The sequence below is a fragment of the Crassostrea angulata genome, chromosome 2, assembly GCF_025612915.1.
Source record: "Crassostrea angulata isolate pt1a10 chromosome 2, ASM2561291v2, whole genome shotgun sequence".
In the NCBI taxonomy this organism is placed as follows: Eukaryota; Metazoa; Mollusca; class Bivalvia; order Ostreida; family Ostreidae; genus Magallana; species Magallana angulata.
The window spans coordinates 3,063,262-3,081,319 of record NC_069112.1 but is presented as its reverse complement, the minus strand read 5'-3'; the positions used below and the strand labels follow the sequence as shown (position 1 = coordinate 3,081,319).

Below are 18,058 nucleotides of genomic sequence, written 5' to 3'. Positions count from 1 at the left end.
TTAACCATTTACAGTGTTTTGGGACTCCACTAGTATTAAGTGATGACAGGGTTGGGTTGGTTGTCCTTTAAGATAGGAACATTCCCCTAACCATGTGATCGAAATCCCGTGAGTCTGACTTTGGAGGTTCCATTGCTGAATTTGTCGTTAGAGTTATACGACTGGCTAAAGCCACGAAAAAAGTCACTGGGTGCAAAACCGCCCCTGCGCCTGTAGTCCGGTCAACTTCTGTAAGCGTTTTTCCTTGCAGCACGACCCACAGCGTAACGAAGCTTAGCAGCGTCTTCAGTACCGTCTGTCAGCAGGACGTCCAGATATCCGTGAAGTGTGTCCCAGTCAGCAATTTTAAGGTGGAAAACTAGTAACACATCATTACACAATGTCTGACCTCTGATCGAAAGGACACTTTGTTTTATAAAAAGAATTTAATGGAAAACACATATAACTTACTACATAGCCGAGTGAAGTGTCGGGCTTGTGGTCCGTACTTTCCGAGTTCGAATCTCGCAGGGGTTTTTGATGTTACATGTACTTACTGAATTGAATTTTTATTCATTTGTTTATCCTCAGTTTTCGCTTATTTGACATACGCACAGTTTATATATCATAATATATTTTATTACTAAATACTTTACTGTTAGTTACCAGGTAAGGAAATTCCACCTTAATGACTTTGTTTCTTTGTTGTGAACGGCTTTCTCCTCGTCAATAACGAGCGCGGCCTTCGCTAAATTTCCCTCCTGAAACAGTTCTTCAAATTCAGCCAACTTTTGGGACCTCGCCCCTCGTGCTTAAATTCAAATGCTTGTCCGGTCTCTGCCACATGCGCAGCACTGCTCACCGTGGTGGTTTTTTTTTGCAAGTTTCTGAGTAAGCCCCGTTATGTTTTTATGATTAAACAACTCTGTTTTTCTATCGCTTTGTTTAGTAAGGAAGTAAAATAATGAAACTTTCTCATCGTTCTATAGTCCTATATAACTGCATTCCATTCTATCTGCCAGTTTACCTTATTTAAAACACATACAACTAACGAGCAAGCCTAGCGCGCCACGTCACCGCATGGTTCTACTATTTATATTACCTGATCACGGGACTCGAAACCTATTCGAGTTCATGTATGTATAAAAACTCATCACGCTCATGATTTCAAATACAGTTGAACGAATGGCAGAGCTTTATCGCCGTGTTTTAATGATAAAACATGCGAGGTGAAAGGTTGTGAATAATGCGTGGTGGGTGGATAGATGTAGAGGGACTGATTATCATGACAACACATTTAACTGAGAGAGAGAGAGAGAGAGAGAGAGAGAGAGAGAGAGAGAGGGTTAGTTATGCTGAAGAGGTTGATAATTTGAGTTATCTCCCTTATAACACCAAGTTATGACATATCCTGTAAATAATTTACAACAATTTTTTTTCTCGAAATATCAAGACCATTAAGAATAATAAGAACCGATTTTGAAAGTTAACAAAAAGCAATCTTACTTGGAAATATAGAAAGTAATCAAGAATTAGCAGTAAGTAATACAAACGCATGTTAGAGGGCATTAGATGTAAACTTAAATGATGTTTCATCTTTTTTTTATTTACAAGAAACAAATTTCGATGATACTGAAGTCAATGTGTATGTGCGTTTGTTCCAATGTACAATGTACAGCAATGAAAAAAATCTTAGAATCGAGAAATTTATTAAAACTTCAGATTACCGCATGCAACTGCATGCACTCTATAAACGACTAGTATTTAATTTTTTTTTTAAATAGATAATCACTTGGCCGATATTTGTATTCATTGTTCATTGAGAGAGAGAGAGAGAGAGAGAGAGAGAGAGAGAGAGAGAGAGAAATACAATGTACATGTATTCATTCGTTGTGTAACATCGATAATATGAAAATTTTAGACACTATGTAAAAATCTTACTACTGACCAAGTATAAGCTACAACTATCGGCACTGTGCTATCGATTAGTGCCAAAAAATGGACATAATTAACGCAGATGTCTTATTGATAGTTACATGCAATCTTACATTTTGGAAAAAAAAATATGTGAATAATGCTTATATATAATTAATTATTTCAAAGATTATGGTTTATAAAAATCGCATCACAAAATACAACGGTGCGTGTGAACTTAGTAAGCGATTATAATGTGGTGTAGACACGTGTTTTTATAAGTGAAACACAATTAAAAGCTGTGATTGTCACTTTAATTTATGAAATTCCGAAAACTTATTTTCTAAACAATTTGTGGAAAGAATGGGCGAGCTTGAACAGATCTGGAAAGTCTAAAACATGCATACATCAGGCACGTAGCATCGTTTTTGCAAGTGGGGGGGGGGGGCCAGACTCATTAAAAAAATCTTGACAAGCAAAAAAAAAAAAAAAAAAAAAGGAAAATGATGCTACGTGTCTGTTCATGAAAGGCGATGTCTTGATTGAATAGAAGTGTATAGGTTCAGCACGTGGGGTGGCTTTTGTATTTTGTTGGTCTGACGTATTTGATATATACACTTAATTAGGCGTGTACGGTTATATTTAAACACTGATGAACTTTTGAGCAACAAAGACGATAAATCCAGTGTTATTGGGAAATTTATCAACAAACTGTGATTATCTCAAATGTTTTTGGAAAAGAGGGTAGGGAGCGTAGATATAAACAACTTTAAAAGGAACGAGGTAATTAACAGTCTGTATAATTCTCTCTCTCTCTCTCTCTCTCTCTCTCTCTCTTACCCGGGTAATTTACAGTTTATAAAAATTAAGCTTGTTTATGTAAAATAATGACAGTACTTTAATTAATTAAAACACGCATGATAGAAGCTAAACATTATGAGAGAGAGAGAGAGAAAGAGAGAGAGAGAATTTCATCAGTTATAGATGCAGACACATCTCTCGATCCATGCTCGCAGATGATAAAGGGCATAATATACATGTAAATAATTATAATGTGTTATGTTTTGCTGAGAAATAATTGATCTAAATACACGTACAGTTTGTCTACAAGTCAGGACTTTTTACATGAATTTCCTTGCTCTAGAGACGTATAAATTTCTTCCACCAGCTTTAAGAGCATACTCCAAATAGTACTCAGCGGAAATTATGTGTTTTATGATAATCTCTCTCTCTCTCTCTCTCTCTCTCTCTCTCTCTCTCTCAGTAAGAAACACCACGTATTGTATCATTATAATCTGTGTGTACCTTTGTACAATGGCATTGAGATTGTAATACAATGAATGATAGAAGAACGTACTCCAAACCTTTTATAACCTTGGTTCAAGAGTCGTACTCAGTGGAGCGCGTACTCGGAGTACGAGTTTGAGTTTGAGTACGAGTATGTAAAAAGTTTTATAACCTCGGGGCCTGGTTTTCTTATAAAATTATCCCAGTAATTTATACATACTTCGAAAAAGTGCGTGTCTGTGACCGCTTTTAAAAAAGTGTGGGGGAGGGCAGGCCCCATCCACCACCCCCACCCCACCCCAATCCGCCCCCGATCCTGAAGCCTGTAAACATTTCTTTGTTTTGAAGTTGCCTAATTATAGGAAGTAAAAGACGTGTCATAATAAGCGCTGACGATTTTTAAAGTAGTAAAGCTACCAAAAATAGACCTCATACCCCCTTTTCTCCAGGCATGGTGATTGCTGCATATTTATGTTTAATGTATGTTGTTTCTTAAATAGATTGTGTCTATAATGCGAATAACATTTCTAGCTGTAATTCATAAAAATCCATTATGTCATTCGATTCATACCGTATATATTTAATTTTGTTTTCATTCATTATTTTGTGTAAAAAGTGCGTGTACCGAATGTCCTTGACATGTTGTTATGTGCTTGTGTTCAGTTCAACAAGTGCGATGTTTTGGCTGCTGAAATAAACACGATTTCCGATGTCAGTCAGGATCAGACATTCTGTTATAAACAAACACACTTCATTGTGACGGGACAGGAATGCTACAGATAGCAGGATTGTCGTCCAAAAGATAATTCTAAAATTTTATTTCACAAACGCATAATGAAATTTAACATGAATTAATAAAACAAAGCACATACAGTGAAACTGACTAGTAAATTCACTTGAATTGTTCTGGCAAACATTTCTGCAAAATATGTAGAAATACAGGATTGCTTTAGAAGTCATCCGTGGTCTCAAATCAACTGTTACCCCCCCCCCCCCCCCAGATCCCTCCACCCACCCCCTTACTTCGAGTAATATACATTAAGTAGTATAAAGATGAAATAAAGTAATAATGAAAACTAAGTTGACCGATTAATACATTTAAAACTAAATATTCGAACAGCTTTTTTCTATTTTTGAAAACCGGTAAATTCACTATCTTCACTATTCATAAAACCATTTGGGGTCGAAATTGCTAGGTGGCGAAACGTCTAAGCATCGCTGTGACGTATGTCGACCAGACGATAGACCGATTTGGGAAGAGGAAAGGAAAGTTTATTTCTATCCGTTTAGATAATTGTTCCCCGTGAAATAAAGGTTTGTCATATCATATATTCTACAATATAGTCTACTTCTTCCATATATCATGCCCGTGACAATTTAGGTGAGATAAAACGCGATAGTTTTAAAAGTCAACTATGTAAAATGGCTGACCCGAAAACAAACCTTCAAAATCATGTCATTCGTGTATATGTTAAGTGTTGAAGAAAAAACTGTTGTAACTTAGTTCAGGTAAGGGAGGAGGGGGTAATTAAGTTGTTTCAATCCAACAGCTCAATGTACCAGTCGTTTGTTCAGACACAGAACCCCCCCCCCCCCCTTTTTTTTTAAAAATGTTTACTTGGAGTATATACGTTAAGTAATATAAAGATGAAATTAATTAATAATGAAAACTAAGTTGACCGATTAAAACATTAAAAACTAAATATATGAATAGCTTTTTTTTGGGGGGGGGGGGTGGCATTTGTCTAAAAAAGTAAGTAACATTTTGTTTTCCTGTTGAAAGACCAACATTTTATGAGAAAACATTTATCAATGTCTTAATCGCTTACCAGAATTTGAAAAAAAAAATATAGTTATTGACACATGTAAGAATATCTATAGGCCCCTACTACATTTTGTCAATTAACTAAAAAATGCCTGTACCAGAGTAACTGCTTACACTTTTGGTATTTTAACAAGTGTAATATGATGTCCATAAACTATAATTGAATTTTACCTGATAAGTAATTATTGTTGAATTAATTAAAACCTACTTTCATTTTCAATATTTTAAAACCAGCCTAAAATAGCAAAAATGAGAGTTTGGTGGTGGACATGTTTTGGGGGATCCAAGCCAGTGGGAGTTGTATCAAATTATATACTTGCAATGATATCGAATGATTAAATGTAAAGAGTGAATATATTTACTGGGAATTTACTTACAGTATACATAGAAGGTGATACTTGATATTTATATTTGCAAATATGTTTCCTTATATGAACCTGCAGAATAGCGAATCATTTCAATAATGTGTGAACTTTTTTCATGACATCACAATGATAATGGCACGTGCTTATCGTTTCACAGTTGCATCGTTAGCATACACTAGTGTCTTTTAATTTCATACATTTTTATACAAGGAAAGATTAGTAGTTAACTTTTTGCATTAATTTGTAAACAATGAACAGTTGTGTTCTACGTCTATATGAATAAACAAGTTGCTGTCCTTTAAAAAAGGACTACAATACGTGGACCATTTGCATGTATTTCCAACGAAAGCGTGAAAGCCTTAAGATTATCAGAGATTCCACCGACTCTAGCCCTCTGCTTTTAACCACTAAATTTGTACGTTGCATTACGTATACATGTATGTATAGCCCTGACTTCTAAAATAATTATAATCTATATATGAATGAAGTTTGCATGTATAGTATCAGGCATTCGGTAAATTCTACTATTTGCGCACACATTACGATTCGCACTACTTTGTTAACTATGCAGTGACAGCTTTGTGTAAATTAAAAATTTCATATTTTGATGCATTTTTCTTGAAATTTAAACTTTTATACAGTGACATAATTATTCAATCATACTTAAATGCTTAAAAAAGTTTAATCGGGAAGTTCTCTAGCCTTGCCTACTATACAAGTAAAGTTACATATGTGTATTCGGAAAACAACAAAACATTGCAAATTATGCTATTTGGTGCATGTTGTAGTTTCGGCATAACATTAACTTATTTCATAATACTGATAGTTCATATCACATGCCAATCATTTCTTTAAAAGGAATACTTTGTTTCTGTACTGTTTACCGACAACTTTACAATTACAGCGCCTTTGAACTTATGTGTGCATATGGCACGGAATCCCGATCCCGATTCAGATAAACGTGTGCTAGCCTGGTTCCCTGAGCTACCCATTACCCACAGGAACCAGGCTAGCTCATGCGCAGGCTAAATTTTCCCCATAGCATCCGGTTTAACCTCGTTTATATATTTTCTGTGTGGACCTCAGGGTCCACGCAATCATGTGTACATAAAATAGGGAGGTTGAAAGGGGACTGGGCGATGAATGGTCATAAAAATTATTTTGTTTTTCCTATACTACAAATGATACACATCAATAGTGATCATTAAAAGAATGGTGAATATCATGAATATAGTAGGATGTTTTAATAAACTAATTTAATTAATTTAATACATTAATGTATTTGAATATATAATACTGAGAAGGAGGGGGCGGAACAATTGAACATTGAAACAAATAATCGACATCATTCTAATTTTATAGAGAAAATTTGTAGGAATACAATATTAAATGAATTGGCCTACTATGTGCTTTAATAAAAAATCATATATTTATGCATACATATAATATTCTTTAGATTGAAGTGTGAACCTAAACATTATTTTTGTTCAGTCGATTACTTGAGTAACAGAAAGGCATAAGGCCTAAAAAAAAAATTTGAAGATATCATCAAGTACTAGAATGTAACAGTTGATGGTCTCTTTACAGGTTCCCTGTGTCTGACTGTTGACTGATAGGTTATACCAGTCTGTAGTATGTAACCGTTGATGGTCTCTTACCAGGTTCTCTGTGTCTGACTGTTGACTGATAGGTTATACCAGTCTGTAGTATGTAACAGTTGATGGTCTCTTTACAGGTTCCCAGGCTGTGTTTGACTGTGCTGTTGACTGAGAGGTCAAAGAGAGAATATATGTGGTATAGTATTCATGTAATATCACCGTGTTCATGTAGCTATACTATGTATTTTTAGGTCACCTGAGTCTCTCAGGAGACCCATTGCTATCTCACGTTTGTCGTCGTGTGTCATTCATAGATATTTTAGTATACATCTTTTAAATGGGTATGAGGGCAGTAGTCATTGTGTTAGTCCTGGGGTAAGAACTGTTGCCCGAGACCATAGGCCGAGGTCAACATCAATTTCTTACCCAGGAACTGACAATATAACTATTGTCCACATTCCCATTTGATGATTGATGTGTTAGATGAGGAGAAACATATCCTTGTGGTAATTTCAGGGCTGGGGTATTGTCCAATTATCTGCCTGTGGGACAGTCAAAAATCAACCAGGGTTAAGGGAATAGCAAAGCATGGGACATAAGCCGGTAATTAACATGTATACATTGGTGGGCTCCCATTTTGCACACATTTGAGGATTTAGGTGTGAATTATAGTCTGTTCTTTACATGGGGTAAAGACACAACTGCATTTTATCCATGTTTTATAACCACATTATAAAAAGTTACATTCTGTATTTCATAGGTGAATTGTAAATAAGAACATACTGAAGATATGTGTCACATTTGAAAAACAGTGTTTCAATCCAATCAGACAGAAGGCAAATCCTGTGTCGGCCCTCATTTCTATAACTAAGTTATGGTGATTTGTGTGTGGAGAGAGAGAGAGAGAGAGAGAGAGAGAGAGAGAGAGAGAGAGAGAGAGAGAGAGAGAGAAAGAGAGAGAGAGAGAGAGAGAATAACATAGATTGAAGGTACACGTTTGAGAGTAAGCAGTAATTAATATAGTAAATGTAGATTTTTACGAGTTTGAGAAAAGGTTAATAAAGCAACTAAGAAAAAAATCAGACACTATGTTTACATAAATAAACCAAAAAATATGGATCAACATATAATTATACCCCCGCTCCAAAGGAGAGGGGGTATACTGTTTTACCCTTGTGTGTCTGTCCGTCTGTCTGTCTGTCCGTCCGTAACAAAAATTTCTGTCACATTTATCTCAGCAACAATTTATTGCAGATGCTTGAAATTTTTACACAGTGTTTGTTAAGGCATGCCATATCATGGGATATATTTTTGTACCAATCGAACGTCAACTTCCTGTTAAATGACGACTTTGCTTATTTTTTAACCAAAATTTTCAAACAAATTTTCGTCAAAGATTTCTCAGCAACTATTTATCGCAGATGCTTGAAATTTTAACACACTATTTGTTTAGGCATGCCATATTATGGGATATATTTCTGTACCAATCGGATGCCAGCTTTCTGTTAAATGTCGACTTTGCTTATTTTGCATATTTACATCAGAGCGGGGGTATCACTAGTGAGCATTGGCTCACAGATATCTTGTGAAGCATTGTATCATATAAATGTATGTAATATTAAATCCCGCAATTGCGCGGGATATCATCAAGTACTAGAATGTAACAGCTGATGGTCTCTTTACAGGTTCCCAGGTTGTTTCTGGCTGTGCTGTTGACTGAAAGATCAAAGAGAGAATATATGTGGTATAGTATTCATGTAATATCACCATGTTCATGTAGCTATACTCTGTATTATTAGGTCACCTGAGTCACTCAGGAGACCCATTGCTATCTCACGTTTGTCGTCGTGTGTCATTCATAGACATTTTACATTTAGTATACATCTTTTAAATGGGTACGAGGGCCGTGGTCATTGTGTTAGTACTGGGATAAGAACTGTTACTCGAGAGCATAGGCCGAGGTCAACATCAACTTCTTACCCAGGAACTGACAATATAACTATTGCCTACATTCCCATTTGATTATTGGTGTGTTAGACGAGGAGAAACATACCTTTGTGGTCAGGGCTAATTTATCTAAAGGGGGGGGGGGGGGGTAGTCAAAAATCAACCAGGGTTAAGAGAATAGCAAAGCATGGGACATAAGCCGGTAATTAACATGTATACACTGGTGGGTTACCATTTTGCACAAATTTGAGGATTAGGTGTGAATTGTATTTTGATAGCAATTAAAGAAAGTAATAATGAGAGAGAAAGAGAGAGAGAGAGAGATATTACATGTAAGATGTACATGTTTACATGTATAAGAGCAAGTATCTGAGAGAGAGAGAGAGAGAGAGAGAGAGAGAGAAAGAGAGAGAGAGAGCAAACAGACATGTTATACAGAGCAATAAATATTAAATGATAGATATGGAACAACAAGAGTAAGGGAGTAAGAGACAAAGTTTAGTTGAGTTCATCTGAAAGAGAGAGAGATAGATATAGAGAAGAGAGGGGTGATAGAAAACAAGATTACATGTTAGAAGAGAGAGAGAGAGGTTTGGTAGTGAAAGTGTGAGGGATAGAGAGAACAGTTAGAAAGCAAGAGAACAGATTTAATGAGAGATAAGAAGTACAAGTTTAGCTGTAAAATCATGAGATAGTGAGAGAAAGATGAAATTGATTACATGTCTGAGAGAAATAGAATGATGCATATGTTTAAGAGAGTAAGTCAGAGAAGAGAGAGAGAGAGAGAGAGAGAGAGAGAGAGAGAGAGAGAGAGAGAGAGAGAGAGAGAATACATGTCTGAGAAAAATAGTTAGATGCACATGTTTACATACTAAGTCTGTGAGTAAGAAACAGAGACTACATGTTTACATGTATAAGAGTAAGTCACAAGAGAGAGAAAGAGAGAGAGAGAGAGAGAGAGAGAGAGACTACATGTCTGAGAGAATAAGATGCACATGTTTACATGTATAAGAGTAAGTCACAAGAGAGAGAAAGAGAGAGAGAGAGAGAGAGAGAGAGACTACATGTCTGAGAGAATAAGATGCACATGTTTACATGTATATAAGAGTAAGTCACAAGAGAGAGAGAGAGAAAGAGAGAGAGAGAGAGAGAGTACATGTCTGAGAGAATAAGATGCACATGTTTACATGTATAAGAGTAAGTCACAAGAAAGAGAGAGAGAAAGAGAAAGACTACATGTCTGAGAGAATAAGTAAGATGCACATGTTTACATGTAAAAGAATAAGTATCTGAGAGAGAGAGAGAGAGAGAGAGAGAGAGAGAGAGAGAAAGACTACATGTCTGAGAGAATAAGTAAGATGCACATGTTTACATAAAAGATAGAAAGTGTTTACATGTTTATTTATGAAATAATGAAAGACAGAGGCTTAGAGAAAGAATGAGAGATAAGAAGTACTTGTTTAGCTGTAAAATTAGAGATAGTGAATGAAGGAGTAATAATGTGAGAGAAAGAGAGAGAGAGAGAGAGAGACAGAGAGAGAGATAGAGAGAGAGAGGGATTACATGTCTAAGAGAAATAGAAAGATGCATATGTTTAACAGAGAGTAACTCAGAGAGAAAAAGAGAGAGAAATTACAATAGTAAGATGCACATGTTTATAAGAATAGGTCAGAGAGAGAGAGAGAGAGAGAGAGAGAGAGAGAGAGAGAGAGAGAGAGAGAGAGAGAGAGAGAGATTACATCTTTGAGAGTAAGATATATTTAGTACATGTACATGTTTAATGGAGTTTGTCTGAAAGAGAGAAATAGATAGAAAGAGAGAGCAAAAATACATGTTTAGAAGAGAAATCTGAGGAGACAGAGAAAAAGCATGTGTTAGAAAAAAAATCAGAGAGAGAGGAGGAATAAGATCTAGAGAGAGAGAGAGAGAGAGAGGCCAAGAGTGCATGTTTAGTATTGAAATTGTGAGAAACAGAGATTGAGAGAAAGAATTAGAAAGAGCAGGAGTACGTGTTAGGTAAATTGAGACAGTAAATACCCGGTAATTGAATTAACTTAATTGTGATGTGTACTTTACATCTTATTTTTTTTTCTCTCTGACTTTCTCTGCTAGATAATCATATAGTACACTTTCTCAATTATGTACACATCCAAGAGAGAGAAACAGAGAGAAAGAAATGTAGGGATAAAGAGAGAGAAAGAGAGAGAGAGCACCTCTTTCTCACTCAGCAATCTTATGTTGTATTTTTCTACTGGTTGAGTGTCTCTATAATCAGAACCAGAATAATAGACCGTCAATTATCCAAGTAGAGAAAATATATTAATCTTTAAAAAACCCAAATATATTTCTTTTAAAATTTGACATTGAATGTTTATACAAACAATAATAATCCTAAAACTCTTTATTTTCATTGAACAGGTTATGACCCAGACCGCCCACATCATGGACACAGCAAGCTCCCAATACATCACAGCAAGCTCCCAATACATCACAGCAAGCTTCTCATTTAGACTACATCAATGTTCTAAGTGTCCGGGGGACACAGAGTACCATTGTGTATCGTGTCCATGTGATCTGTGTCCCCAGTGTAAAGAGAACCATGTAAAAGATCTCCAAACAATAGACCATGATGTTGTGTCACACCGTGATAAAATCAACTACATCCCAAAACAAGAGATCTGTGTGAGACATCCTAGCCATGTTTATACAAAGTACTGTGAACCTTGTGAACTCCCTTTCTGTTTCCACTGCAGAAAACATAGAACTCACAGACAACTTGATGTTAAAACAGCCTATAAAACAAAGCAACAACAACACAGAGGAACCATTCACACCATCAGAAGTGAGGCTCTCTTTTACAGACCTGTTCTCCTGACAGAAATCAAAGCTGATGTCAAAACCTGTCACACAGAATTCTCCCCCCTTCAATCAGAGATGTTAACAAAGGCCCCAAAACTGAAGAATCTCATTGACAAAGTGGTATATGATCTATTGAACAATGTGTTATGTTACTTTGATTTCAAACACAGATGTAAAAAACAAAAGATAAAAATGATCAGACATATTGGCAGACTAAGGAGATATGAACACAGATATGTACAGCCAGAATTCACATTCAGTGCACTACAATTCCTCTCCTTCACAAAGACAGCCCTCCCCCAGATACATCTTACACTCCACACCAGCCAGCTCTCCATGACTGAGTCACTCAACAAGGAGGATGTGATGGAGTCACTGAGTGCAATCCAAATCACAGAGAGAGGAAACCGACGCGTAGGAAACCAGTGTCTGCTGAAACTGACGTCTGGTGCTGAGCTCCATCAATCTCTCACAGTGCCAGATGTTGATCGTTGTTATCACATTTCCTGTGTGACATCAGACCGGGTCTGGGTCAGTGATTATAGAAACAATCTCATGTTGACAGACACAACAGGTGTCCCTCTACATCGTGTGAAGGATTCATGTAGTGGTTTATATAGGTATGGATTACACACAGTGAACAGTGAGAGTGAACTGATTTATATAGATAGGAATTATAACATCAACAAACTGTCAAAGGATATGAAAACAACCACCACATTTATAGAGAGAACAGACTCTACATGGAGACCACGGTGTGTGTACTGGTCCCCGTCCACTGGGGATCTACTGGTCGGGATGTTTAGGACAGAGACAGGCAAGGTAACAGGCAAGGTAACCCGGTACAACCAGAGTGGACAACTCACACAAACCATACAGAACCACAACACAGGACGGGGACTGTATAGATATCCTATCTATATAACAGAGAACAACAATGGGGATGTCGTGGTGTCTGACTTTGAGCCTGGTGTTGTAGTGGTGACAGAGCGTGGAGGAAGACATCGTTTCTCCTACACAGGACATCCATCAGGATCACGACTATGGCCACATGGAATCTGTACTGACGCGCTGTCACACATCCTGGTGTGTGATGGTATAACCTACACAGTACAGATGATAAATAAGGACGGTCAGTTCCTGTCACATCTACTGACAAAACCACAAGAGATGCGTGAACCACACAGCATGAGTTATGATGTCAACACTCACCGTCTCTGGGTCGGATCACAGTTACAAAACAAGGTGTGTGTCTACAGGTATATCACCAGACAGCACGCTCTGACAGGTAAGTCTGAGTCATTATCATTCACATTAATTAGATATAGATAACTAAGACACACAGTCCGTGTTAATTATCAGTCAATAAGATACATGTAAGACATGTTTATCTGTGTGATTGTTTGTCAATATAAACAACTCATTGTTACAGGGTTAGCTGTATCTACCAGTCATTGGGATTCAGTGTTTATCTAAAATATACAGAAATTAGTTACATTATTTTATTAATTAAATGTACATTTACATGTCATTGTGTTTAGTGAATAGAAATAACAGGTTGCTGTATTTAATTATGAAATATATAGAATGACACATGTATTTGTAATCGGTTATGTTGTGACATGTTAATTGACTTAATTTGATTATTTAGATAAATATTAAAGAAAGTGTCATGGTAATCAGGTTAAAGTTTTAATTTGTAGATGTAGCTCTATCATTTTATATACTGTATGTATTAATTAACAGCTAATTAATGACTTGTTGTAGATGAACACAGACCCCGTCCTGATGGAGACACCCGATACACGACACCTCGTCACGACAACTCATCAACTAAACGAAAGTAAAACTCACTGATGCATGTATTTGTAATCAGTTGTTTTGTTACATGTTAATTGACCTAATTTAATTAATTAGACAAATAATAGACCAAGTGTCATGGTAATCCGTTTGAAGTTTTAATTTGTAGATATAGCTCTATCATTACATATAATGTATGTATTGATTAATTAACAGATAATTAATGCCTTGTTGTAGATGAACACAGACCCCATACTGATGAGGACACCATGTCCAGCTCAACACCAGCTGTATAATGGAGATAGCTGGGATATTGACAGGTTGTAAATGTTTCTGTACAAATCTAGTCTGCTCTCAAAACCACACATGTTGTTTGTCACTTTGTTCAACATCTGCAGCTGAAATTGAGCTGTGTATAATTTACATGGACTGTAATACTGACTCCTGTTTATTTCACACTTTGTGATCATCCAAACATGGCTGTCTGTTGCTGAGTGAGAAACATCATGTTATACAAGTCTTATTTTCTGAATGAGGAATATTATAAAACAAATATCCACATGAAGTCTATAATGTTAAACTGAACAATTATAAATTGCACCCTTCTTGTCAGATCTTTATCAATTCGAAAATGTATCTTTGTTTTGCTAATTGTGCCATTATTATACCCCATGTAATGGAATTGTTAGAGAATAATGATTTCGACCTATCTCAGTCAGTCCTGGATTTTAAGCAAAACTTATATTCAACAGCTGCAGAGAATTTTATCATGTTTAATATGAAATATATGAAACTTTTAAGGTATTTAGGACACAATGTGTAGATGTGCTAATTACTAGGAAGTTCCAATTCATTTATCTTTCTGGGAATTTTACCTCCATTGAACTTAGAATTTTGTCCAAATGTGGAATTTAGCAATGATTTTTTTGTAGGTAGTTAGAACACAATGTGTTGATTTGCACATTTCTAGGAAATTTTAATTACAATGTTTTGTCTTCAAATTTTGAACCATTAGAATTTAGTATGTTGCTGTTTAAGACAAATGATTAAATATGTGCATAATTGCAGAAAGTTTTGATCTGATGATGTTTTGCTAGTAATGCCCTTTATCATTTTTAGCTAACTGAGCTGAAAGCTCAAGTGAGCCTTTCTGATCACATTTTGTCTGTCGTCTGTCCGTCTGTTTGTTTGTCTGTCCTCTGTCCGTCAACTTTTCACATTTTCAACATCTCCTCCAGAACTACTAGGTCAATTTCAACCAAACTTGGCACAAAGCACCCTTGGGCAAAGAAGATTCAAAGTTGTGAATATTAAGGAACGTTCCCCTTTTCAAGGGGAGATAATTAGGATTTATGTATCCCAACCTGAGAGAAATTCAAAGCCACCCTCCCATCCCTTTAATTAAGGTGGTATGGAACATCTGTCAATAATGATGTGAATTAAAGTACATTACTATTGAAATACTTTCATTGGTTTAGAATTTTCTTTCACAATATTTTACCAAAAAATATGTTTTAGAAAATTTTGGAAAAGTAATAAATTTTTCAAACCAGACTCGAACTCGTGACTTACAGGTCCGTAGTGAGCGCTCTAACCCACTGCACTGCGCTGTAAGGTAACAATGATGGGAAAGAAACTATTTATAAAATTATACTTGATTTACCGGTATTGTTTATTTTGATAAATAATACGACACAACATGAAGGTGTCCCATACCACCTTACATGTAAAGAATGAATTTTAATCAAAATTTTGATTTATTCTGTTTATTTAACAAATTTTTCAAAAGAGCGGTCCCCAAACCTTTCGCCTCAGTTGAAATCAGCCAGTACCAGAATTACATGCTTCCAGATGTACTTTTTTGCGTACTGCGTCATCGGAAAGCGGTGTAGAATGCCACCTTAATGCATACTCTGCCATTCATGATGTGTAGCGTTGTCAAGTAATGGGAGAACATGGAGTATTTGAGCTTGCTTACTTTTTCTTTCCTTCTTGTCCAAGTATTTGGTATTATTCATTTAATACAATAATAAATTATTTTTGTTTCTTGCAGACAAGCTGCTTTTTAAACGCCTTCAGGGGGAGATAAAAGAAAACCTGCCCGGATTACCCATAATTCCAATGGAGTTACAGAAGCCAATTAATTACCGATCATCAACGGACTTTGTGTTCTGTGCGTGAACTCTACATAAACAACGTTTCATGAATGGACTCTGTATCTGTGTAGGTGAACAAAAATAATGCGTCATCAATGGACACTGTTGCTGGTCTCTGCGTTCTGTGTACGTGAAATTTGCACAAAAATAACGCGTCATCAATAGACTTTGTATCTGTATAGGTGAAATGCGTCATCAATAGACTCTGTGCTCTGTGTACCTTATCTCTTTATGAATAAGGCATCATCAATGGAATCGGTTTTTTTTTTTTTGTGTACGTGAACTCTACTGTAATTTGTTATCATACGTTTTTTATCAATTTTATCTAAGTGTAAATTTTGTCAGTATGTAATATGTGTTACATATCTAAGCTTTTGAAATTTCTGGTATCATTCGGTGCTAGGACAGAGATGTCCATCAGAATTGTAGCCAATGTGTCACTAATTTTTTTTTTGATTTTGATTTTATACAAGAAATCTTGTATGGTGTACTAAACATTATTTTCAAAGGGGAATAACTCAAAATTTGTATTTTTCAGTCAGGATAAAAAAGAGTTATTCCCCTTGAGAATGAGAAATGAATTTGATGGTGTTTATCCCTGACAGTTTTATTGGTAGGATTGAATATCAGTTAATGTATTTTTACATTATATCGTGATCATTTGGAAAGAAGTGATCTGATAAGCTTTTGATAAGAATTTGATAAGTTTTAGATGGTTTTTTATACAATGTTATGTAGTTTTAATTTCAATATATTAATAGTTGATGTTAGTTTAATTCATTGAGTTTGAGCTGTGCATGTGTAACAATTGGTGCATCATATATTGCTTGTTGTCCTCAAAAGGTAGGTCACAATGACCCAATTAGAATTATGGTAGTTTATGGTGAAACTATTTTAGAACATGTCTATTTGAAGAAAAAAACTTGTGTTTTAGAAATGATGTACCATTAATCATACTAGGAGTCATTTACTCAAGTATATATCAATGTGAAAGTAAGTCATGATGACCTGAATTTGTAATTAGCATGTTGTTAATCCTATGTGTTTGTTAATGGTGTTTAAGCACATTTCTCACACTCTGTATCTCTGTTGACCAGATAGATAGGACATCTCAAGTTAATGTCATTTTCTTTGGAGAAATATTGTACGTAAGTTTAAGCGTGATTATTTTTTTTTTTGTGTTTACCCATACAATGAACGTGATGAAATACATTTATAACGTATATATAGTATTATTTTTATTTTTTTGTGTTTACTCGTACCATGAAAAACATAATACTTGTATACAAATGATGTTTGGGGAAATGTAGCGAGCTGTAGATAAAAGTCAATAAACTTGAAGTAACATGTCTATATTGTTTGTCTTTTTTCATAGTCAGGCAGTACTGTAATACTTGGTACAAAATGAGGACACGGATTAATCAGACTTCACCATTGTTAACAGTTCAACGTATACAGACAATACTGTAACTTTAGGTACAAGAACTAGAGCATTATTTATTGAGGTGAACCATGTCAAGTTGAGTGTAACAATGTCCTTTTGTATTCACAATGATATGTTTTTATTACTCGCCAATAAATTAGAAATAATGATTTCCAAGTACCCAGGGTCAATTAAACCATTTATTAATATGGCAGCTTGGTTCATCCTTGAGCAGTATTATAAACACTGTTTTTCTACTATAGTTTTTTTTAGGTCACCTGAGTCACTCAGGTGACCTATTGCAATTGGTCTTCGTCTGTCGTCGTGCGTTGTGCGTCGTGCGTCGTGCGTTAACAATTTTACATTTTTAACTTCTTCTTGAAAACAACCAGGCCAATCGTTACCATTTTTGGTGTGAAGCATCTCTATGGTAAGAAGAATCTAAATTGTGAAATTCATGGCTCTACCACCTCTGGGGTGCCACGGGCGGGGCCAAATATGCAAAAAAGCCAAATTTTCAAAAATCTTCTTCTCTACTCCCACGCATGTGAGGAAAAAACTGGTTGCATGGTTATGATGTCCATGAAGCCGTCTACCAAAATTGTGAAATTTATGGCCCCTGGGTCAGGGGTTCTAGCTCTAGGGTGGGGCCAATATGGCCATATAGTAAAAATATATTAAATCTTAGAAAATCTTCTTCTCTACTACCATATATATTTTTTAAAAACTAAATGCATGATTATGATGTCCATGAAGCCTTCTACTCAAATTGTGAAATTCATGACCCCTGGGTCAGGGGTTCAGGCTCTAGGGTGGGGCCAATATGGCCAAATAGTAAAAATGTATTAAATCTTAGAAAATCTTCTTCTCTACTATCATATATATTTGTTAAAAACTAAATGCAT

General features: G+C 35.7%; 2 pseudogenes; both read left to right on the top strand.

Moving 5' to 3' along the window:
- The window catches only part of LOC128171437 (talin-2-like), a 333,309-nt pseudogene that overhangs the window by 170,415 nt on the left and 144,836 nt on the right, over positions 1–18,058 (top strand).
- Positions 7,328–17,081, top strand: LOC128171441 (uncharacterized; annotated as a pseudogene).